We start from the raw sequence: 26646 nt of genomic DNA on the forward strand, positions 1-26646 counted from the left end.
CTTGTAAAACATGACCCTTTTTCAAGTTTTTATATTCTTGTGTAATACATACTGCGCCTGTGATTGTCTTTGTCTGAAGCCTGAAGTATAGATGGAGATTTACAATTACCCCTAGACTAGAAACACCTGGGATCTGCTGATACAGTACCTTTTTCCAACATTTTGTATTACGGTTAAATCCATACTGACTGATAGATAGACCAAGTAATAGAAGACAGAGATGCCCGTATGAAAGGTTCTTCAGCCCTGAGACCACCTTACAAAGCCCGGCAGGACTCAAAGAAATCCACTTCCTCCACATCCGGGGACAATTACCGAAAACGCTACCACTGTGAACGAGATCAAGAATCAGCAATGGAATTCCTAATACCTGCCACCTGTCACATGAGCATTACGTGTTAAACAAGTCAAAATTAAGTGCCGCAGGACTCGAATCACTGCAGGAGAGGACGCTGTCAAGCTGTTAATGGAACACACAACTCCCAGGTTGTCACAATTAAAATCCTTTTGTCCCGAAACTCCTCCTTCCATAGGTTCTCAGTCACCAGAATAGGCAAAATATCTGAAACCACTCCTCAGGCCACGCAGCCGCACACCACAGGCCCCTAAAATATGACCCAAAACACACTCCATCACACGCATGTGTGAACAACTCCAAGTCATCATTTACAACTGCCTCCTCCATGAGCCAAAGTCATCCGTTGTATAGCTCCCAAAAATAGTTCCACAATTAAAAATCAGCCTTAAGTTCACTGTAAAGCCGAACAAAATGATGCGGAGCCCGCACTCCCGCCGTAGCGGGTAGTCGAGAAAAGACCCGACCTATTGTAATAATGTGACAAGCTAATGTCAAATTCACAAGTAGTGACTGCACCTATGTCAATGACAATTTCTTCAACCGTCTTGCCCGAGACACCTCATCCTGCAACACCTTTACCTTATCCTCTGTCAAACGGAAATCACATTTTAATGAATCAATCACGATTCACAAAAGCAATAGGCACGTACAAGGCCCCTCTGTTTTACCGAGACCAAGTGGTACTACAAAACGCTCCGCCACCCATTCCACCACTCTAATAACCTCTCCCAACAACCAGAATTAGCCATACCGATACACAAACAATCATCCAGGAAATGAATCAAGAAATCAAAAGCCGATACTTCACGGACAACCCATTACAGAAAAGAACTGAATGCCTCCAAAAACGCAGAAAACAACCCATTGTCAAACACCTATCAACCCAAAAAGCACCACCCCAGTAAAAGACTCAATATCCGTTTTAGGCAAAAGTGCCCCCTTCCAACATTTCCGGACAAACTTTGCCGCATCCTCAAATGACTTATAAAACTAAGAGCACAGCTCTGGGTCAATTCCATCAGTCACCGACTTACCACGAGGGAAACACAGATGATGAATGAGCCTGAACTTATGCTGCTGTTTCTTAGGCACTACACCCAGTGGCGAGACTACCAAATCCTCAAACGGAGGATCCCTAAATAGCACAGACATCCTTGACAACTTAACTTCACCAACTGTTACGACACCACCTCAGCATATTGGTCAGCTGACCTCAGATTGTTAATCACCCGTGGTATCTGAAAAGGAGGGGCAGGAATTTTAAACACGTCACTGAAAACGGACAACAGTTCCTACTTAACCCCATCCGGAAACCTACTTACATAATGGAGCATCGCGACCAGTTTCAATGGCGTCTACCCCTTTTGAATTAGCACTTTCACTCTGCTTCTCCTTTCTGCTTCCTAAAGCATCTGGAAGCACCATGTGAGGTTCCTTTGCAATGGGATCAAAGGTGCTTGAATTTGCAGCATTGTAGCCCCAAATTTACAGTAGCCATCTTTGAATTGCCAGCAGAGACCCTGCTTCTGACTGACCGATTGCCCCGACTGAACCCCTTGCCCCTTGTCCACTGCTTTGTGCATTTCACGAACCGGCACCCCCGGCACCCCAGGAAAGGAATGGCCAAACTTAGTCGGCGTCATAACCTTCAACTACAGATGGATGTCTTTCTTTTCCCACCGAATTGCCGTACGAACTGCCTTCCTATGCCTAAACTGTTTGTCGTAACGGAGCCAAGCCTGAACCCCCTACACCCTATAAGCCTCCCCAATCGAATCCAAAAAACAAAAAAGAGGAGAAGAATTGTCAGGCGTCTTCTCTCCAAACACACTAGCCAAAATGTCAAATGCCTGTAGCCAATTAGATAATCTGTGCGGAATCAATTGCCATCTCCGTTTTTCCTCCTCCTCTATTTGGCTATCATCCTTCTTCCCTTTGTCAAAGTACAACTTTTCCAAAGGAAGCAGTTACAAAATCGCGACATATTCGTCCTTCTATATCTTTCCTGCACCTCCTTCTTACGATGAGCTCCCAGTGGGCCCTCAAAGCATATATATACCTCCCCATGCGCCCTGTCATTTACATTGATCTGACATTCCTTTTCCTTCTCAGTCTGAACCGAAACAGACACAGGGTCAGCTCGGCCAACTGACACCCCGGTAACCGCCCCCGACAAACTGATCCCTCACTCCTGCGACACCATCAAAGCGGCTAAATGCGCCGGGGGTGCTCCAAATCCCTCCATCCGTGCCAACAAATCCCGCATGGAAGTCAACATCTCCCCCAGCCCCCAATCCATGAATGAACTTGGTCCACAACTCCCTGACCTAACGCCACCGGCAGGCCCCCCAACCCACTCCCGACCGCAGGAGAACTCACTAGAAATGAGGACAAACAAGACATGGAGCCATGCTCACCAGGCTGCGGTGACGCTGTGACTCCTCCAGCTGCCAATCCCGTATCCCGCTGTGCGTCGACTACGGAGCTTCCCCTCAGACCCTCTGTCCCCAGAGGTCCGCCACCTTGTGAAACAGGCTTTCTCGACGACGATGCCCTCACGGGGAACTCTATTCAGGGCAGTTTGCTTCTTCAGCCCCCGCTGAGGCAAGCGGGATGCACAGCCACAGGGGCTTTCACCTGCGGACACCCACCCCCCCGCAACCCCAACCGACTGCCTGATGCACCGTCCATGCTGATCCAGCGCTGTTGTTCCGGTCAGGGTGCCTGAGGTACTGGGCATAGCTGACAGCCTCAGGCGATGGGGGCTGCTGCCCGATGACCCCCCCTCTGGGTAACTCCCACCGCCGCCCCAAGAAGAGGCGGCAGACAGCCCGGCTCCATGACGGCCTGCCGTGACGTAATTGTTCATCACCGACCCGGCGAGTGCAGGCCCCGCCTCCCGCTCTGCTTGGGGAGAAGGACTTGCAACCGCCACTGGACCCAGCCCGGCTCATGGATTCCTCCCAGCCCGGGGACTGCCCACACTTTTCCCAGCATGCACCCGACCCGGAGTGTCCCTGGAAGGGGCTTCGTCGCCAGCACTGGGTCCTGGGATCTGCGTCGGGGGATAAATGCTCCGTGACCCTTGACCGCCGCCTCGGACAGGAAGAGACACCAGAGGCTGACCCCGCTGCTTCCACTGATGATCCCCGTGACCTGCTCCTCGATCCACGCCAGCAGGCTGCAACTCCGCTGCAGCGCAAAGCCTCTCCAATCCAGCTGATATGGACTCCATGCCGTCTTGGTGTGGGACACTCTCTGCGGCTCCGTAGCGGGAACTAAGGTAACTGCCCCATAAGTCAATTTCAAATACCCCCCTTATTTCCATACTCCACCCCCAGGAACAGTTAACCCCCTCCCTCCAACCCACTGTCATGTGGGCCTCCACTTACGCCTCTGGGGAGGGGGGTCTGGCTCGCTCTGGCCTCTGTCTTTTGGGAGACACTTCGGCCTGTAAACAGAAGTTCTGATGTGCTTGTGCTGAACGCAATTGTTGGGTACAGTTAGGGTGTAGTCACAGGGGAGGATTTTCTTGTGTGCAGTAGCGCCGAGTATTAGCCTGCCTTATAGCAGTATTGCTGAGTGTGTACAGTGCTGTGCAGACAGCTTTTTACACAGCACTAATACGTTTATTCTTTTTTTCAGCACAGTGAAGGAACGTTCTTTATTTCCCACACCGTATACAGCTGTATGCTTGTGATACCTTACCCATTTACTGTTTTTTATATAGTGGTCTAATCCATACTGAGCCAGTGAGAGTCTGTTTCTGACTCTGGAAATATATACTGAGATTTACAATGACCCCTACACTTTATTCAGCTGTATGCTTCTGATCCATTACCCTTTTACTGCTTTTTGTGTAATCCATACTGACCCTGAGAGCGTCTGTGTCTGCCTCCTGAAACAAATAAGGAGATTTATAATGTTTAAACAATACTATATGTACCTTGTATCTGATGATACAGTAACCTTTTTATATTTTTATATTCTTGGCTAATACATACTGGGACTGAGAGCGTCTGTGTCTGCCTCCTGAAATGTCTATGGAGATTTAGAATGTTTAAACTATACTATATATACCTTGTATCTGGTGATACTGTACCTTTTTCAACTTTTTAGATTATTGTGTAATCCATACTAAACCTGTGAGCATATGTGTCTGCCTCCTGAAATACATATGGAGATTTTTTGTAATTTAAGTATACTATATATACCTTGTATCTGTTGATCCAGTACCCTTTGTGCCCAAAATTTATCCTCCACCCACCACTCAAAGTGCATCATTGACACCTGGAACATTGGCCCACATGTGTGATTATTTCCTGCGGATCTTCTTTTTATATTATGGTGTGATCCATACTGAGCTTGTGCGAGGCTGTGTGTTACCCTTGAAATACATATGTAGATCGCCAAATGACCCCAACACTGTAGACAGCAGTACGCTTGGGATCCATTCCCCTTTTACTGCTTTTTATATTGTAGTGTAATCCATACTGGGCCTCACAGCGTCTGTGTCTGCCTCCTGAAATAAATACAGAGAGTTTGAATGTTGAAACTGTACTATATATACCTTGTATCTGGTGATACTGTACCCTTTTTCAACTTTTTAGATTGTTGTCGAATCCATACTGGCCATGACAGCGTCTGTGTCTGCCTCCTCAAATATATACGTAGATTTTTAATGTTGAAACTATACAATATATCCCTGTTATCTGGTGTTAAAATGAAATGCCATGCAGGGACGGGGGTTACTCAGTCCCGGGCCTTTCAGGCTCTTTTAAAAGAGAAGTATGTCACGGTGGTGATTGGGACCTGGTCCGTGGCCCTGGGTGTCCAATAAAGAAGATGACAGTTCAGATGAGGGGGAAGATGGTATGATAATTAATTTGGAAAAGGGGGATCGTGACGTCACCAGTGGTACTCGGCTAGGGTAGCCTACGCTGCAATGCAGATCCTCTGGGCCGGTGTTAAAGCAGAAAAGATGACGAAGCTCTCCACGGGCAGAGCTGTATCCAAGGGCAGTTGAGATGGTGTTTGTGAGCCGTTAACGGGGATGGTGAGTGTAGCGTGTGTAGCAGGCGAGTTGTAAAAGACACCAAGGACACAGTTGGGTGCAGTTTCTGAGTTTTTCCTCAAAAGTTTTGTGCACAAGATGACCCACTTGGTACTGTGTCATCCGAGGGAGGGGTCAGTCAAACTCCAAGGTAGATCAGAAACACCTGTTCAAGACTCCTCCTTGTGTATCCTTTCTAGGCCGTGTCTCTGCTCCGATCTCTCCCTTCCTTCCTGCTGTGCACCTTCGCAAACAGTGTCCCAAGCCAGCAGCCATGGATCACACCGGGCGACGTGAGTCAGGCTCCGGGGTCCTTTATTCCAACTGCTGCCTTTTTGAGTATTGAATGCGGCTGCGACTGAGGCACTTAAAGTTTCCTCAGCCTCCGTCTTTCTAGCTGAGCCCTGTATTTCTCCACTACGTTTAGGAGCCACCTTCCCCAATGAGGCCTGGTCCTTCCTTCTTCAGAAACGGTCTTCACAGGTGGCTTATTGCACTTCCCGTGCCCCAAGGACCCCTTCCTTCCAGTCTAGGAGCTTTGACAAGATTTTTCTCTCTTCTCTGACCCTCAGCCCTCTCACAGCAATCCTGCTCTTACTCTGTCCTGTCACCAGCTGACAACTCTCTAGAAAGATCCATTTACCTCAGACTAGCTCAACCCACCATCTGTCACCTTGCTCTCTCTGATTGGATGCCCACAATCACTCCACTACCTAAGCTCCTAACACTATACCTACCTTCCACACTAACCCCCAACACCCTTTCCTAGTCAGTCTGGGATGAGGTCATCCTCCTGCTGGGTACACCCAGAAAGCACTGACTAACTAGTGTGTGTGTTGAGTGCAGGGTTAGGAGTCCTGAGTGGTGATCCCTCCTTACCTGAGGGTGGGAAACCACACCTTTGGATGAGGTGCAGTACCTCTGTGGTGACCGTACCCTCAGGGGCGTCATAGTACCCTTTCTCAACTTTCTATATTGTTGTCGGATCCATGCTGGGCCTGAGAGCATCTGTGCTTGCCTCCTGAAATGTATACGGAGATTCAGTATGTTTAAACTATACTATATATACCTTGTAACTAGTGATACTGTACCCTTTAGCAAATTTTTATATTACTGTCTAATCCATAATGAGCCTGTGACCGTCTGTGTCTGACTTATGAAATATATATGGAGATTTACAATTATCCCTAGACTGTATAGAGCTGTCTGCTTCTGAAACAGTACCATATATCTGCTGGTAATTTGAGTCCATTTTCCCAAAAAATTATTAAGTATGGTGGAAGAGGCTGCGGACGTGGGTGTGAGGGGGCCAGCTGGTACTGATAGTGGTGGTGGTGCATCTGCTGGTAGTGCCAAAAGCACAATAGCAGCTAAGGAAGGAGGTGTTGAGCCTGTGTCATTGTCTGGCACAAGATGGCCTTTAAGGCTCCCTTTTCTGGTAGTAGGTAAACTGCTTTTAAAGCCGGAGCATCAGGAACTGGTTTTGCCTTACATTGCAGAAACAGCCTCCAGCTCTATCGCCTCCTCTTTTGAAGCTTAAAAAAATGCAAGCACTGAGTCGTCAGTGCAGGCTTCTCATCAGGAACCATCCCTTTCCTTGTCTCCTTCACCCCCACTAAAAGTGAAGGATGCGGCAGCCCACACTTCAGATTACTCCATGGAGCTCTTTTCACATGCCATGCCTGTGTTATCAAGTGAAATTCTGAATTCCCCAGTCCAACATGAATCAGAGATGGAGTGCGCTGATGCACAGCCACTGCTAGATGATTCTGCTGGTACATTGACCCACAGCACTACATTTCCCTCGCACTCTACAGAGCCAGAATGTGACACTGATGAAACTCAGGTGCTCCTTCCTGCATACTATACCACCTTACACGGTGACACAGAGAAAGGTGCAGATGAAAGTGCCGGTTCCCTGAGCAGGTGGGGGGGTCTTACTCGTGGGCGACGGCAGTGGCACAGGGCCTCTCATAGTAGAATAAAGTGTCTCTGCCGTGGGAGGGCCCATTCGCCGTCAGACATATTGTCATACTATGAAGGGCCTTGTGCCAGTGCCGTCACCCATGAGTGGCCCCGCCATGCTTGCTCAGAGACACAGCACTTGCAATACTTACCTCTCCCTGCTCCACAGCTGTGACGTCTTCTGCCTTTCCTGACAGTGACATTCAGGTTAGAGAGCGCTATGACATCACGTCTGTATGCCCTCTACTAAAACAGTACAAGTGCAGAGAGCTTGAAGATGGCAATGCTGAGGACTCCAGAGTAGAGCAGTGCCCAGCAAGGAGAGCTATTTAATTTTTTACAAATGTTGGGAGGATTTTTGGGGGATCAATATACACTGGTGAATGATATGTGGGACCCATCATACACTGGAGCATCATCCATTTGGCCCATCATATACTGGAGCATTCAAAATGGGGGACATCAGACACTGGAGCAGCAATTACGGGGCCCATTATACATTGGAGCATTAGAAATGGGGCCCATTATATATGGACTCTATGGAGCATTATTTGGGCCCATAAGACAGTGGAGCCTCATCCATGGGGACCAACATATACTGTAGCATTATGTGGAGCTCATCATATACTGTAGGGAACATAATATGGGACCAATTATTCTGTATGGAGAAATATATGGGGCTCATTATTCTGTATGGCTCATTAGGTGGTGGCCATAATACTGTATGGAGTAATATACTGTCCGTTTTTTGAGCTATTGTAGAATTTAAAATAGATATCAGTCATGTCATGTAAGCAGTGAAGTATTTTTCATTGTACTATACCTATATTTCTGTGCCGTATCGGAGCATTATAAATTTTGGCATGTGTTAAAAGGGCGCACTGACACTCTTTGGCCCAGGGCACATGAAATCCTGGCGCCAGCCCTACCCACCCACAACTTTAGCCAAATAACCCCGTTTTCAATGCGTAACTATTATTATAAAGTAAATTAAGGTTGACAAGCTTAAGTAATAAGAATTGATGTCATTGCCACTGAAATGGGCACTGTAGGTGTGTTTACTGTCCTCCACTCCCTGCCGACTTTGCTTCCCCATTGACTTGCATTGGGTTTCGTGTTTCAGTCGGACCCCAACTTTTCCCTATAGTCGGCTGATTTCGTTCGACCGGACTTTTAAGAAAGTCGGGTTTCATGAAACCCGACTCAACCCGAAAAAAGGCAAAGTCGCTCCTATCTAGTGATAAGTAGAAATAAAGTATAAGGACAAGTACTTGCATAGAAAAAGGAGTGCATCAATGTAGCACAATATACAGGTATATCCACCTGCCCTTACCTTTTGAATTTTGCTTTAGTCTGCAATTTCTTATGAAGTAAATTCGATATATTTTTATGACATGCTAGCAAAACAGTCCATAGGCTGCAATCCACATAATAATCACTGGGTGGCCCATTTAAAGGGAATCTGTCACCCTTTTTTCGAATATGAGCTGCTGGCACCGACATCAGGGGCTTATCTACAGCATTCTGTAATGCTGTAGATAAGCCCCCGATGTAACCTGAAAGAAAAAAGAGAGATTATACTCACCCCGGCGTCCGTTCCGGTCCGATGGGTGTCACCATCCAGTCCGGCGCCACTCATTCTTCATACGATGCCGCCCTCTTCTTTCCTTCCTGTCATGGCTCCTGCGCATGCGCACTGCTCTGCTCTGTTGAGGGCAGAGCAGAGTCCTGCAGTGCGCAGATGTCTGGAGAGGTCCGGTGCCTGCGCACTGCAGTATTCTGCTCTGCCCTCAGCAGGGCAGAGCAGTGTGCCTGCGCCGAAGCCACGACAGGAAGGAAAGAAGAGGACAGCATAATATGAAGATGGGAGGCGCCGGACCACAACACCCATCGGACCAAGACCGGACCGCCCCCCCGGTGAGTATAATCTAACTCCTTTTTCTTCTCTTTCAGGTTACATCGGGGGATTATCTACAGCATTACTGTAGATAAGCCCCTAATGTCAGTGCCGGCAGCTCATATTCGAAAACAGAGGTGACAGATTCCCTTTAAAGGGAACCTGTCAGCAGGATTTTGTTGTTGTTTTTTAACCAGAGACATGGCTGTAATTGCTCTTTGAGGCTGATTAATATTATACCTTTATTGAAGAAATCCATTTTGTTGTTTTTCTGCAATCAGCAGTGGCAGTTTTCATAATAATGTGCAAGTACAGGCTGGCTGGACATTGTGTAAGGGGATGAAGGAATGTCTTCCCTTTGTTATTCCCTCTTAACAGGTTCTGATATTGTTTGCCCTAGTGTAATGTATAGTTAATATTATTGTTATGGTACTACTACATTTATAGTGTATTACCACTCATATGGAAGGGTATTGCTACACCTACTGGTGTATTACCTTAGAAGTTAAATCTATAATGTGTATATATGTTCTGCTATGTACATAGGTTGTGCACTGTGGTTTATAGGGAGAACGTGGTACCTTCATTTGGCCCAAGATGGTGGGCATTTCAGTACATACAGTTTTTAGATTAATGTACAAGTCAGGACATGTTTAAAGTAGGAGGGACTGGCTGTGAAGTAAGAGGGGAACATTCCCTGTTTTTCTGCAGTCGGGCTAGGTGGCTGAAGGAGCTCAGTTGGGGCCAGAGAGCCCCCCACCGTCCAGAGGGCTAGTGCCCTGGGGACAACACAGTGGCCCCGTAATGTTTGAAGCTTAAACCCAGCCATTCTGGGCCAGTGGGAAGAAGACTGAAGGCAGTGACAGCAGTGAAAGCAGTGTCAGTGCAAGGAGAGGCCGGTGCTCTAATTGTGGACACAGCAGAAAGGAGGGCAGGTCACTCCCCATGAAGCAGATCACAGCCTGGGCGCATTCTCTCACAGCCGGGGAGAGACGGCTAAGGGAACCATCAGTGAAAGTGAGTTTGGGCAGGGAGGATGCTGAGGGGCCGTGTGTCACAGTCTGACCCGGGTACATGCTGTGCGACAGTGAGAGAAGTACAAGGAAAGTGGAAGCTATGTACTGCTTGAAAAGTGATGTTAATTCTGTAACAGAACTGGAGGTGCTGTGTCCTGAAGTCAGTAAAGTTGTTCAGTTGAAAGTTGATATGGAATGTGTCTCAATTCTTGCAAATCTGCCTGGAGAAGGTCTCCTGCAGCAGAGGGAAGATCCTGAAGGAGCTGGACCTGGAGACACAGGTATGTTGATTAATGGACATTATTTTCATGTAGTAGGCGGTCAGGGCACAGAGATGAATAAGTGTGTGGCCATGACTACTGTTAGGCATCTGGTTTCTGCGTCTGCTCTGCAGGAATCCAGAGCCTCACATCCTGCGGTCTCCTGCTGTCTATCTACTGCAGAGAAGATTACTTTGCAGCAGACCGCTCCAGAGATTAAGTTCCTCTGTGCTCCTACTGGGCATGCTCACGAGGCGATCTCCCATTGGAGATCGGGAGTCATGTGCCCAGGTCCTGCTCCAGATCTCATTGGTCCATCTCGGAGATCTGGAAGGTCCCGCACGGCTATAAAAAGCACGCATGACCGTTCGACCATGCGCTAGTATAGACATTACTTGCTAGATGTGCGAATGGTGACGGATGTATGATTCTGGTGGCTGACTCATTTGAAACCCCTTCCCTCTGATATTACGCATGTGGATAGGGAATTAGTTAAGCAGTCAGCGCCAGTCAGTGGCAAGCCTTAGGCCACTGTGCATACCACGCCTCTACACTAGCGTCCGATTGTGCTACTCCTCATGGCACTTTCGTCTCGCGGCAGTATCCTACGCCGCGCTGCAGTTGCAGCTCTCTTTGGCGCCCGCAGTAGCGATTCCCCACCCACGGTAGGTCTAGACGGACGCAGTTCCTTCTGCCTTTGGTCCTGCACCTGTGACCTGATACCGTGTGTGCATATATCTGAGACCTGTGATGCTAACAGGCTCAGCCTTTTTGTGTTTACCCTTACTGGCATCTCTGTGATTAAACAGTGATTGCTCTGCGCACCTGGGTGACGTTTAACCCCGTGCGCATTATATTGCCATATTGTGCGTCTGCCATTACTCAGCAGCAGTTATAACACCGTCTGCACGGTGGACCCCAAGCGGCGAACGCACTTTATTATTTATTTTATTTAGTGCATTCCGCCGTTCCTAACATTATACTAGTGCCAGGGTCTGGCTAGTAATGGCAGATCAGCAGCAACTCCTTCAGTGCATTCGCCAGCTAGAGGGCCGGTTGGCTACTCTTGAGAGTGTTATCTCAGCGGTGAAGTTTTCGGAGGCTGCTGTACAGGCGCCTCCTGTAGGGGTTTCGTGAGCCAGTGCTCTATCCAACTGGAGTTACTGGCTGCGCGATTCCCTACGGAACGGGCTAAGGTGGAGTTTATTATTTCCCTTCTGTCGAGCAGGGCGTTGGAATGGGCCACACCACTGTGGGAGCATGGTGACCCTGAGGTTCGGACCGCTGCTCATTTCTTAACATCTATCAAGCAGGTTTTCCTGGGACCACGGGTCATGCACGATACCTCTCTTCAGCTCCTTGCATTAACTCAGGGATCCTTCTCGGTCAGCCAGTATGCCGTTCGTTTTCGGACACTGGCTTCTGAGCTGGAGTGGTCTGATAGAGCCCTCATCCCTGTGTTTTGGAAAGGTGTAGCTGAGCATGTTAAGGATGCTCTATCTACCAGAGAGGTTCCTGCAAGTCTGGAGAAGCTGATTTCCATTGCCACCTGCATTGATCTCTGTTTCTCGGAGCGCGGGCTGGAGCGTGCTCAATCAAGACGGAGGGTTACTCCGGCTCCCAACCTCTTTGAACCTCTGGAATCATCCGAGCCAGAGTGTTCACTCCCAGAGCCCATGGAGATGTCTCGCGCCAGTCTAGAGGTGCGTCCGGCACTAAGCTCCACTTGCGGCTACCACTGTCAGCACTCTGTTCCCCAGGATAACGGGGCCCCGCAATGGCCAAACTCTGTGCCACCGGGCAAGACCTTTGTTCCCCCTCGCCTTCAGCCAAAGGTTCTCGCGTGGGCACACGCGTCCAGGGCGGGTGGTCACTGTGGCTCCATGCAGACCACAAAACTCCTGTCAGGGTTGTATTGGTGGCCGCACAGGGCTCGGGACATTAAAAAATATATTCGGGCACGCGCCTCATGTGCTCGGGATAGCCTCCTTAAACAGAGAGTGGAAACGTCCGCCGACACACCGCAGCATTCTACTTCAACCTATGCTCCGGGCGGTTTTGCCGCTCCCGTTGTCTCCCACGTGTCCCTTCTTAAACATGGCGATCTTGCCGCCTCTGATACCTTCCACGTGTCCCGGTTTTCCGTGTCATCTACCGGGACATCAGACTTGCCTTCGGATGAGTCTGAGACCTATGCCTCTTATGGGCACAAGGGAGGGGGCCCTAGGAGGGAGGGTAATGTTAGGCGTCAGGTTTCTGCGTCTGCTCTGCAGGAATCCAGAGCCTCACATCCTGCGGTCTCCTGCTGTCTATCTACTGCAGAGAAGATTACTTTGCAGCAGACCGCTCCAGAGACTAAGTTCCTCTGTGCTCCTACTGGGCATGCTCACGAGGCGATCTCCCATTGGAGATCGGGAGTCATGTGCCCTGGTCCTGCTCCAGATCTCATTGGTCCATCTCGGAGATCTGGAAGGTCCCGCATGGCTATAAAAAGCGCGCATGACCATTCGGCCATGCGCTAGTATAGACATTACTTGCTAGATGTGTGAATGGTGACGGATGTATGATTCTGGTGACTGACTCATTTGAAACCCCTTTCCTCTGATATTACGCATGTGGATAGGGAATTAGTTCAGCAGTCAGCGCCAGTCAGTGGCAAGCCTTAGGCCACTGTGCACACGGCACCTCTACACTAGCGTCCAATTTTGCTACTCCTCATGGCACTATTGTCTCGCGACAGTGTCCTACGCCGCGCTGCAGCTCTCTTTGGCGCCCGCAGTAGCGATGCCGCACACACGGTAGCTCTAGTCGGACGCAGTTCCTTCTGCCTTTGGTCCTCCACCTGTGACCTGATACCGTGTGTGCATATATCTGAGACCTGTGACACTAACAGGCTCAGCCTTTTTGTGTTTACCCTTACTGGCATCTCTGTGATCAAACAGTGATAGCTCTGCGTACCTGGATGACGTTTAACCCCGTGTGCATTATACTGCCATATTGTGCTTCTGCCATTACTCAGCAGCAGTTATAACACCTTCTGCACCGTGGACCCCAAGTGGCGAACGCATTATATTAATTATTTTATTTAGTGCGTTCCGCCGTTCCTAACAACTACAGCCCTGGCACTCCCTTACAATTGTACCTGATCTTCTCCTAGCATTCTGGGTATTATCCGCCCCATCTGCATTCCGTCTATGACTGACACGTCACAGCTTTTTCAGTGACCTGTCCCCTTTTGCCAAAATCTCATATAGTTGCTGTCATTGCCAGGGAACTGGTCATGCTCATTAACTTCTGTATTACAATATTGGGCTGAGAAATCAATATGCACATGCACTGCCCCTGGCAATGTTGGCATCCATGCAAAATCTTAGCCAGAAGAAGCAGGTCACTGAAGTAGCAGGAGGTGCAGATAGACAGGCAGAAGACAAGTGCAATATTCAATCCTGCTGCACATGCTCGTCATTAGCATAAAATTTCTACAGCTGATTAAAAAATGACAAAATGGATTTCTCAAAAAAACATAATTTAAATCAGCTTCAAAGTGTCATTATAAGCATGGCTTATGTTAAGAATTTAAAATCTAGGTCCTGTTTAAAAACATATAGCATACTCTTCTCTCAACAGATTTTTGTTTTGTTTTGTTTAAAAGTTGATCTTCTTGCATTGCTCATCTTGGTAAACCAAGAAAAAAGGTAATAAAGATCACATCTTCATTATACACATAGAAAAAGCACAATAGCATAAATTAAAACCTTGTTGAAAGGATGTGTAAGGAGGTAGACAAGAGAAAATACGAGTATAGTTAGTGCCTAACCGAGTAACTGCAGGCGAGCACTGCCATATGCTAGTTAAAGGCTATAAAGAATGTAACAGAAAAAAGGATCACAGTAGTATAAACCCAAGAGTGGAAGACATGTTTCCCCGGGGAGAGATTAAAGTAGACACCAGGTCAGGTGACATCTGTGGTGCAGATACTAAATATAAAAAGGCCTGGCCAGGCCGAGAAAGGAAAAGTTGGAACCAGAGCCTGTACCAGACAGGTTGTGTGGCCATGAAGTGGGCTTACAGGCACTATTGACACAGAAGGATTTGAGAGCCGTCAAATCCCGAAGAAGGCTGGAGCTTAGAGGAAGATACATGACCAGAGCTGAAAGGAAGATCGATGATCAGAGCTGATAGGAAGATCCACGACCTGAGCTAGGAGGAAGATTGGTGACTCAAGCTGAATAGAAGACCGTGACCTGCACCAGTAGAAGACTGTGCCCAAACAGGAATCAGGTTCAAGAGACAATCCAGCTGTAGTGCAGGACTTTTCCTGGTGGTCATTTCTTCCAATGTAGACGTACAGTACAGGGTGAGGGCAGAGGCCATGCTTCAGGGACTGAAGACAGCCAGTGTGACAAGCACACTGTGTACCAAATAACTCACATATCTAGGACTTGCAGGAAATACAGGTGAACCCCGTTAGGGATAGTGTAATGACTGTAGTTGCTTAAAGAGAATAATACAGTGTTGGGTGTAGTACTGAGAGAGATGCTGGAACATACAGGGTAAGCATCAGTGTTTAACCAGCATGCTCATGTGCTGTTTGCTAGTCAATCCCTGCATTTGTTGTAGCTGTCGAACAGTTGCGAGACATGCAGGTGCAGGGACTCAAACATATTATTTGAGCATGCCAAAGTCACTCAGCACTCGAGCATGATCAAATAGTACCTTATCCGAGCATGTTCGCTCATTACTATTAACAATTACTCATCAACCGTCATTTAACTGCTAGATAATAAGGACAGTATATATAATAGATCATTGTATAGATATCATATTTAGTTACATTGCTGTGTTCTGATGTGCAATAATACACTATATCGATCTTGCTATTGTTACCCACAATAACATGCTGTGAGACAGTGACCGGCATTGTTGTGAATGGCCAGTATGTGTCACAGAGGAGGAGGTCCTCTGCACTGTAAGCCTGAAATGTTTCTCTGGGACCTGTAGTTCCACAAGCCTTGTTTAGCTTATAAGGGGCTGGGCTTACATGGTACATGGTTGGCCGGAGAGCTGGGTGGGTCTGGCCAACCACCCACCAACCATCAAGGGGGTGTGTTTCATACATTATAATGAGACTGTGGTGTGGTCACATGGTCTCTGTGTTGGAAGGTCCTGTAAGAAGACAGATTTTCCTGAATGGCACATGGTGAGGCCACATGCCTGCAGGGTCGGTGAAGGTTAATTGCATTGGAGAAGCTACCGTCCTTCTGAGGGTCTGGAACTGTCAGGTTTGACCAGTTGAGCAAGTCATTGTCTGGGACAGTGATCCCAGTAAAGCAGCTTCCCTGGAAGCCAGGACTGACAAGAGGTTCAGTGTGTGGAGCGGAGCTCCTGGAAGGTAACCTCAGACAAGGGGGTTGAAAGAAGCTCGTTATGTTCATGGATGTAACGAAACGGACTCTACTATATCCGGTGTATGCTGTGTTTAAATAAACCAGGATGGATGAACACAGAACTTAAGCACATGCTAAAAAGGAAGAAAAAAATGTTTATAAAATGGAAAGAGGGTGGCATATCTAAAGAAGAATATAATGCTTTCTGCAGAACCTGCAGGGCATAAATCAGATTATCTAAAGCTGAAAATGAATTGAGGCTTGCAAGAGATGTCAAAAGCAATAATAAAGGATTTTGGGGAATGTCAAAAGTAAAAGAAAAGTCAAAGATGCTATAGGATTTTTACAGGATGAAAATGATGAAATGGTAAGACAGGATGTTGAGAAGGCCAAACTTTTAAATTCCTATTTTGCATTTGTTTTCTCTCAGAAAGGAAATGTAACATCAACTGTTCTTCACTGTCCTATTAAGGGAATAGAAGAATCCAGGATATCTATAAACAGAAAGATAGTGAGGAAACACTTAGCTAACCTAAATGAATTGAAGTCTCCAGGTCCAGATGAATTACACCCCAGAGTACTGAAGGACATAGCAGAAGAAATTTATGAACCCCTCTCCATAATCTTTGGAAATTCTTGGAGAAGAGGAGAAGTCCCAGAAGACTGGAGAAGAGCAAATGTTGTTCCTATCTTCAAAAAGGGGAAGAAGGTGGACCCAGGCAACTATAGGCCGGTGAGTCTGACTTCTATACCAGGAAAGATCTTTGAACAAATTATTAAACAACATGTATGTCAGTACCTGGATAACAATGAAGTGATTAAACAGAGTCAGCAAGGGTTTGTAACTAATATGTCATGTCAGACTAACTTAATTTCCTTCTATGACGGAATCACTGATTGGGTGGATCAAGGAAATGCTGTAGATATAGTATATCTTGACTTCAGCAAAGCTTTTGACAAAGTATCTCATACAATCCTTATTGAAAAAGTGACTAAGTATGGAATGGACAAGGCAACTGTTCCGTGGATTCATAACTGGCTTAGTGATCGGACCCAAAGAGTGGTCATTAATGGCTGCACATCCAGTTGGAAGAATGTCTCAAGTGGGGTACCACAGGGCTCTGTCCTGGGCCCTGTATTGTTCAACATCTTTATCAATGATTTAGATGAAGGAATTGAGGGTAAACTGATTAAATTTGCTGATGACACAAAGCTAGGAGGGATAACTAATACTAGAGAAGAGAGAGAGAGGATTCAAAAAGATATAAATAAACTGGAGAAGTGGGCAGCAACTAACAGAATGGTTTTTAACAGGGAAAAATGCAAAGTGCTACATCTGGGCAATAAAAATGAAAAAAGCATATACAGAATGGGAGGAATAGGGCTAAGCAACAGCACATGTGAAAAAGACTTGGGTATACTAATAGATCACAGACTGAATATGAGTCAACAGTGTGATGCAGCAGCAAAAAAGGCAAATGCAATTCTAGGATGTATTAACAGAAGCATACAGTCTAGATCACGTGAAGTCATTATTTCCCTCTACTCCTCTTTGGTCAGACCTCATCTGGAATATTGTGTCCAGTTTTGGGCACCACATTTTAAAAAAGACATCAACAAACTGGAGCAAGTTCAGAAAAGAGCGACCAGAATGGTGACCGGTCTGCAAACCCTGTCTTATGAGGAAAGGTTGCAGGATTTGGTGAATGTTTATTTTGCAAAAGAGAAGACTGAGAGGAGAATTAATAGCTGTCTACAAATATCTAAAGGGCTGTCACATTGTAGAAGGATCAACTTTATTCTCATTTGCACAAGGAAAGACTAGAAGTAATGGGATGAAACTGAATGGGAGAAGACACAGATTAGATATTAGAAAAAACTTTTTGACAGTTAGAGTGATCAATGAGTGGAACAAGCTGCCACGAGAAGTGATGAGTTCTCCTTCAATGGAAGTCTTCAAACAGAGGCTGGACAGACATCTGACTGGGATGATTTAGCGAATCCTGCTTTGAGCAGGGGGTTGGACCAGATGGCCCAGGAGGTCCCTTCCAACTCTACGATTCTATGATTCTATATGGTCTGATTAAGTGAGAAACTGTTCCTGTGTGCCTTAATCCCATTGCCGAGCAAGTTTCCCCCAACACACACAGTGAGCGCTATCTTACAATGCTTACTTGTATACTTATATATATCGATAGATGGATTTTCTTTCTGTGTTAGTCAAATAAATAGCGTTATTTGATGATTGCCAATGTCTCCTTTGTCGTCACTGTTGTATCCAAATAACTGGCTTACAGATGTACATCCTGACTTTTACATAAGAAGGGCAAATTAGGTTTTTCCCTCTCTTACAAATATCTAAGATGGGAAATCTGTTTTAAACAATTGTCAGTATCTAAATAACTCTCCGTGTTTTATATTTTCTCGCCCCAGTTGGCATAGGACTTTCTGCAGATTCTTCAGGATGTTAATAGCCTGAAGTGGCTCAGCATAATCCCCATTTCAGAAAGAATACAATGGGTCAGACAACCTATTAATTTTGAAAATTGAACATACTGGTGCATCTGTCTGGTGGTCAAAGCAGAGAACACGTGTCTAGCGCTCAGGCCACAAACTATTGTTTTTCTGCATTCGGTGCCCAGTTGATTTATGATTCTGAAAATAGAACTGACAGGTCCATGCAATACTTTGCAACTGCACAAGGCAGAGGTTAATATGTATCCCTTTTGTTGTTTATAGTGTTTCTGCGAAGCTTGTTGTGCTCACTATAGTGACAAGTTCACACGCTTAATTACCCGTTATCCTTTTAATGTAATTATAAGGTGCTCTGTAAAGGAAATCTTGTTTAGTCATTTGCAGCACAAAAAGGATTCTTATGCTGAGCTGGAAGTCATTTCTTTGAACACAATATTTTAAGGTTTAGGAAGCAGCTGTTTGCAATTTCCAGCCCTGCCTGACAGTTTCCTTCCCAGTTTAATTTAATCAGTGACACCGATTTCAAGTAAGATAAAACAAGGCTGCATCAAATTGTGCTGCTTCATGTCTCAAACCTCCGAGAAGCAGAAGGGTCCAATGATTGGATGTAATCACATTTCTGTCTTTGAGCCGCAAATGAAAAAATATAAAAATACCAAACTCCATTGCTTTCCTTTCCAGTGTGTGCTCTAGAGAAATCCACCCACAAAATGATTGTGTTGCGCCAAGAAAAGTCATGTAAAAATCACTGTACAGAACACCAGTGACCCTACATTATCAGTATTATTTCAGCAGACTTGATTAAAGGAGTTGTCCAGTCTAAGGCCTGTTTCACATGTCCTGATTTTCTAGTACCGGAAAAAGCAGTACAAGCGATCAGTGTCCGGGTGTGTAATACATGCGGCACACATGTGGCTACGCTGTGCCGCCCGTGTGCTGCATCAGTACCACACTACTGGTGCCAGGGAAGCAGCGGTACAGTTAGTGCTGTTCCTTGGTGTCGGGTGCTCCCCTGCTCTGTCGGAAATCAGCACAAGCATGGGAGAATGATGAGAGCGGTCTTCAGCACACAGCACCAGGGAACAGCGCTAACTGTACCGCTGCTTCTCAAGCACCTGTACGTGTCACACTGATGACATCACTGTGTGTCATCCATATACATGAGTGCAGGTCATTTTGTGGCTCATACTGCTGTTATAAAAAGGACATGTCAGCTTATTTTGCCAACTGACACACGGTCTGTGGAGACACACTGACATGTGCACAGACCCATTGACTTGAATCAGTCTATATGAAAACTGTCACCACACGTATCGGAGACAGGGACCTGTGAAAGAGGCCTAAGTGCTTGCTCACACCACTGTGTAAACTGGATGAGTGCTATCCGATTTTTTATCAGAAAGCCCGCTGACCCATGCTATTCAATAAGGCAGGGCAGATAGCAAATTTTTTTCACAGACAAAATTTGACAAAAAAATTGCAGCATGCTGAAATTTCACTCTGAAATCAGATGAGACCAACCCATTCAAGTCTATGGGCGCCAGAAAATAATCTCATGCCACAGTATGGCATCTGATTCTTATGGATACATTGCAATTCTAGAACATAGTAAACTGTAAACGGTCCTGTAAAAACAATGGATTGTATACGGATAACAACTGAGAACAAAAATGTATTGTACCACTTTTCAGGATGAGAATGAGATTGATGTTTTATACTGTCGTGTGACCCCAGCCGGGTCACACTACAGTAAAATACAGACGAGTGCTATGCGAGAACACATCACATACCACTCGGACCAGTGTTAATCCATGGGGCAGATCACATCACCATATTTTTGTCTCAGGCGCATTTGACGTGCGTGTAAAATTGCAGCATGCTGCGATTGTACACATATATCATCCGGGACTCTTCAATGCAAGCCTATGAGTGCGAGAAAAACTCGGACAGCACACGGACCATCCATGTAACTTGCAACAAATATGCACTCATTTTCCTCATTTCAGCCCATTGAGCAATTTAATTCAATGGGGAAAATCAGTGAGAAATGTAAATCCATGCGCATGTCATATGGATGCCATACAGATAAATAGGTGCGAGAAAATCACATAATCGCATTGCAAATGCATTACACACGGATGACCATACAGAGAACACTTGTACGACTCTGATTAGGGAGACTCGGGCCAAATTTCAATACATTTAGTGTGACCCCGGCCTAAGGAGGAAAATCTGCAGTCCCTCTATGTAACCAGTTTCTCCTTTGCTTTTAAATGCACTAGTTGAGGAAAGACCAGTTGGCACATGTCCACACACACAGGAAACACAGGGGAATCGTTCTCAGGTTCATATCTTACAGGAAAACGATTCTGAAGTCTGTAGTCTCATGAAGTCACAGCAGACTTTTCTTCATGGGCTTAATTCTCACAACAGGATTTTTGGTACGTTATTGGCGCTGCATATTTTCGCTGTGCAAAAAGACACGGCATATTGCAGATTCAGGGAAGTGGTTGGGGCTTACAGAAATATCATGCCTATTTAGCTTTTTTTTCACAGCGTAGTCTGACCTGACGTGTGTTTTTGTTAATCCAGTGTAACAACCTTGCTGGCGTCACTGCATGGCCTCCCATCCCCCGCACACCAACTTACTTTCTGCTTCAAACCATGCTGTGAAATCTGTCTGTTGCCAGCCCTGAGCTCTATGTGCTATGCCTCTTATTTTCCTGCTTGCTCTCCATATTTCCTGACTGTGTGTATAGGGGGGCGGCGCCTGAACTCTCTGGTTCTTATGCAGTCTGGGTGCACCTGGGTAATCTGTCCCTGACCAATCACCTGGAGCCCTTGACTATTTAGTTTCGCCACTCCCACTGAGACATTGCCTGTGCAATGTCTAAACTCAGTTAGCTCCTTGCTGCTGAACTAGCCAGGCCCTGTTCTGTGTATCTCCTTTTCTGTAGGAATACTCTGTCTTGCTTTGTACCTTGTCCGCCTGCCACGAGGCAGAATATCCTGGCCCTTGAGTCTTGTTCCCTGTACCTTGTCCGTGCTCTGTCTCAGAATATCTTGGTCCTTGTGTCTTTGTCCCTGTGTCTCTGTCTGAACTCAGTCTTACCTCTGTCTGTCAGTCTCCTTGTTTGTGGTTCCTTCTCTGCCGTGTCTTTCCTTGTGTCCTCCCTGTGTGTGCATCTGCACCCTCGCAGCTTTATCTGTGTTCCGCACTCCTGCGGCTCTGCCTGTTCCGCACTCCTGCGGCTCTGCCTGTTCCGCACTCCTGCGGCTCTGCCTGTTCCGCACTCCTGCGGCTCTGCCTACCTACATCTCCTGTGTGAACAGGTCCAAACCTGTTCTCTCATATACCACACCTTCCTGCCTATATCCATACCTGCATCTCCTGTGTGAACAGGTCCAAACCTGTTCTCTCAAATACCACTCCTTCCTGCCTATATCCATACCTGCATCTCCTGTGTGAACAGGTCCAAACCTGTTCTCTCATATACCACACCTTCCTGCCTATATCCATACCTGCATCTCCTGTGTGAACAGGTCCAAACCTGTTCTCTCATATACCACTCCTGCTTGCCCAGTGTCCCCAAGCCGTGCCCGCTTGCCCAGTGTCCCCAAGCCGTGCCCGCTTGCCCAGTGTCTCCAAGCCGTGCCCGCTTGCCCAGTGTCTCCAAGCCGTGCCCGCTTGCCCAGTGTCTCCAAGCCGTGTCTCCAAGCCGTGCCTGCCTGCCAGTGTACCAAGCCGTGCCTGCTTGCCCAGTGTCTCAGCCTGCTTGTCACTCGCACCTGTCCAGGTGTCCTGTTCCCGAGTGGGATCAGCAGCCACAGCCAGACACCACCCTCGAGTGGCACCCGGCAGCTACCTGCCGCACAAGCCTGACCTCACCATCAGAGGCTCCAGTGAAGACCAAGGTAGCTGTCGCAGTCACGCCCCTTCCAGGGTAGTCTGGTCTGTGGCACAGTGGGGCCACAACCCCCGGCTCGCGCCATTCAGCCAAGGCGCGAGCGTGACAGTCAACCCCCGGCTCGCGCCATTCAGCCAGAACATGTCAATTTCTCTTGCAATAAATACAGTTTCTCACAAAATTAGAATATCATAAAAAAGTAAATTTATTTCAGTTCTTCAATACAAAAAGTGAAACTCATACAGTGGGGAAAAAAAGTATTTAGTCAGTCAGCAATAGTGCAAGTTCCACCACTTAAAAAGATGAGAGGCGTCTGTAATTTACATCATAGGTAGACCTCAACTATGGGAGACAAACTGAGAAAAAAAAATCCAGAAAATCACATTGTCTGTTTTTTTTTCATTTTATTTGCATATTATGGTGGAAAATAAGTATTTGGTCAGAAACAAGCAATCAAGATTTCTGGCTCTCACAGACCTGTAACTTCTTCTTTAAGAGTCTCCTCTTTCCTCCACTCATTACCTGTAGTAATGGCGCCTGTTTAAACTTGTTATCAGTATAAAAAGACACCTGTGCACACCCTCAAACAGTCTGACTCCAAACTCCACTATGGTGAAGACCAAAGAGCTGTCAAAGGACTCCAGAAACAAAATTGTGGCCCTGCACCAGGCTGGGAAGACTGAATCTGCAATAGCCAACCAGCTTGGAGTGAAGAAATCAACTGTGGGAGCAATAATTAGAAAATGGAAGACATACAAGACCACTTATAATTTCCCTCGATCTGGTGCTCCATGCAAAATCCCACCCCGTGGGGTCAGAATGATCACAAGAACGGTGAGCAAAAATCCCAGAACCACGCGGGGGGACCTAGTGAATGAACTGCAGAGAGCTGGGACCAATGTAACAAGGCCTACCATAAGTAAAACACTACGCCACCATGGACTCAGATCCTGCAGTGCCAGACGTGTCCCACTGCTTAAGCCTGTACATGTCCCGGCCCGTCTGAAGTTTGCTAGAGAGCATTTGGATGATCCAGAGGAGTTTTGGGAGAATGTCCTATGGTCTGATGAAACCAAACTGGAACTGTTTGGTAGAAACACAACTTGTCGTGTTTGGAGGAAAAAGAATACTGAGTTGCATCCATCAAACACCATACCTACTGTAAAGCATGGTGGTGGAAACATCATGCTTTGGGGCTGTTTCTCTGCAAAGGGGCCAGGACGACTGATCCGGGTACATGAAAGAATGAATGGGGCCATGTATCGTGAGATTTTGAGTGCAAACCTCCTTCCATCAGCAAGGGCATTGAAGATGAAACGTGGCTGGGTCTTTCAACATGACAATGATCCAAAGCACACCGCCAGGGCAACGAAAGAGTGGCTTCGTAAGAAGCATTTCAAGGTCCTGGAGTGGCCTAGCCAGTCTCCAGATCTCAACCCTATAGAAAACCTTTGGAGGGAGTTGAAAGTCCGTGTTGCCAAGCGAAAAGCCAAAAACATCACTGCTCTAGAGGAGATCTGCATGGAGGAATGGGCCAACATACCAACAACAGTGTGTGGCAACCTTGTGAAGACTTACAGAAAACGTTTGACCTCTGTCATTGCCAACAAAGGATATATCACAAAGTATTGAGATGAAATTTTGTTTCTGAGCAAATACTTATTTTCCACCATAATATGCAAATAAAATGAAAAAAAAACCAGACAATGTGATTTTCTTGATTTTTTTTTTTTCTCAGTTTGTGTCCCATAGTTGAGGTCTACCTATGATGTAAATTACAGACGCCTCTCATCTTTTTAAGTGGTGGAACTTGCACTATTGCTGACTGACTAAATACTTTTTTTCCCCACTGTATATGATATAGAGTCATTACAAACAGAGTGATCTATTCCAAGTGTTTATTTCTGTTAATGTTGATGATTTTGACTTACAGTCAATGAAAACTGAGAAGTCATTATCTCAGTAAATTAGAATAAAACACAAAAAACACCTGCAAAGGTTTCCTAAGCATATAAAAAGGTTTCTTAGTTTGTTTCAGTAGGCTCCACAATCATGGGGAGGACTACTGTGCTGACTTGACAGATATCCAGAAGGCAGTCATTGACACACTCCACAAAGAGGGAAAGCCACAAAAGGTCATTGCTAAAGAAGCTGGCTGTTCACAGAGTGCTGTACCCAAGCATATTAATGGAAATTTGAGTGGAAGGAAAAAGTGTGGTAGAAAAAGGTGCACTAGCAACCGGGATAACTGCAGCCTGAAAGGAATTTTAAGAAAAGGCCATTCAAAAATTTGGGGGAGATTCACAAGGAGTGGACTGCTGCTGGAGTCATTGCTTCAAGAGCCACCACACACAGATGTACCCAGGACATGGGCTACAAGTGTCACATTCCTTGTGCTAAGCCACTCATAACCAATAGACAACGCCAGAAGCGTCTTATCTGGGCCAAGGAGCAAAAGAACTGGACTGTTGCTCAGTGGTCCAAGGTGTTGTTTTCATATGAAAGTAAATTTTTCATTTAATTTGGAAATCAAGGTCCCAGAATCTGGAGGAAGAGTGGAGAGGCACATAATCCAAGCTGCTTGAGGTCTAGTGTGAAGTTTCCACAATCAGTGATAGTTTGGGGAGCCATGTCATCTGTTTGTGTAGGTCCATTGTGTTTTCTCAAAACCAAAGTCAGCGCAGCTGTCTACCAGGAAATTTTAGAGCACTTTATGCTTCCTTTTGCCAACAAGCTTTTTGGAGATGGAAATTTCATTCTCCAGCAGGACTTGGCACCTGCCCAAACTGCCAAAAGTACCAGTTCCTGGTTTAAAAACAGCAGTATGACTGTGCTTGATTGGCTAGCAAACTCACCTGACCTTAACCCCATAGAGATTGTCAAGAAGAAGATGAGAGACACCAGACCCAACAATGCAGACGAGCTGTTATTAAAGCAACCTGGGCTTCCATAACACCTCAGCAGTGCCACAGGCTGATCGCCTCCATGCCACGCCGCATTGATGCAGTAATTGATGCAAAAGGAGCCCCGATCAAGTATTGAGTGGATTTACTGAGCCTACATTTCAGTAAGCCAACATTTTGGATTTTAAAACCATTTTCTAAGCTGGTGTTATAAAGTATTCTAAACTACTGAGATAATGACTTTTGGGTTTTCATTGGCTGTAAGCCATAATCATCAAAATTAACATAAATAATCACTTGAAATTGATCACTCTGTTTTCTAATGACTCAATATAATATAGGAGATTCACTTTTTGTATTGAAGAACTGAAATAAATGAACATGTTTATGATATTCTAATTTTTTGAGAAGCAACTGTATGTTTCATTTGCACATTTTTTCTTAATAGACTTGAATAAGCCATAGCTAAAACTGTACATGCATTTTTAGTTCATTTCTGCAGCGTGGAGCACATGTAATTCACACATGACTTTACCAATAAAGTTATATCAAAGCTAAGTAACTGAATGTCTCCCTAAAATGCACTAAATACATATGAATTTTACTCTACAGATTTTCCTCATCTTAATCAATTCGATGGGAAAAATCTGGAAATAAAAGGCATATTTACAGCCCAAGGAATTGACATGTGGATTTCAAAATTGCACAGGTCAGCTTCTGTAGAGCAAAAAGTAAATCACAGTAGGCATATGATTTCTATAAAACCCATACACTTTGCGGATACTGTAAGATGCTCAAGTTTTGGCACAGTGAAGATCTATCCCTAGACTGGACAACACCTAAAAACGTCATATACTGTATTTTTATAATACAGTCACATACTGTATACTACTTAATAAGGAAACGACAGTGATACCTAAACTATACTGTCTGAACAAAAAGTCAACTGTTGACAAAAAGGTCATTTCAATCTCTAATTTTTAATGAGATTCCCCTAATTTGTACACTTTAAAGGAATCTGTCACCAGATTTTTGCTATGTAATCTGAGAACACCATTGTGTAGTGGAATAAAGCCTGTTTACAGTGATGTGTTTTTTTCTTGTTTTAATACAATTGTTATATAATCAGAAAATTATTACTATGGGACAAACTGTCTAGTGCAGGGGAGACCAACAATGCTGCTACCACTGATTAGCATGGATAGTGAAGCACTTATTGTTTATTGGTTTCCTAACCCAAACTTGACAGCCTAATTTATTCATGTGGCGACACGAGGGTCAGTGGGTGCTCACATCCACTAGCCTGGCTGTCTTTAGAAAGACTGCAAGGACCAGGGCTCATCCCACTGAGCGCCCATACTCCTTCCCCGTAGGAAGAATATTACTCAGACAACACAGTGGGAGGGTAAAACAGTGTGGCAATA

At 45.9% G+C, this 26646-nt stretch overlaps 1 protein-coding gene across 1 annotated transcript in view; it reads left to right on the forward strand.

The window, feature by feature from the left end:
* CNTNAP2 (contactin associated protein 2) overlaps nt 1-26646 on the forward strand; it is a 2930334-nt gene that overhangs the window by 2391308 nt on the left and 512380 nt on the right. The window lies entirely within an intron of this gene.

The sequence above is a fragment of the Dendrobates tinctorius genome, unplaced genomic scaffold (genome assembly GCF_039654945.1).
Source record: "Dendrobates tinctorius isolate UK_male_01 unplaced genomic scaffold, ASM3965494v1 ptg000162l, whole genome shotgun sequence".
NCBI lineage: Eukaryota > Metazoa > Chordata > Amphibia > Anura > Dendrobatidae > Dendrobates > Dendrobates tinctorius.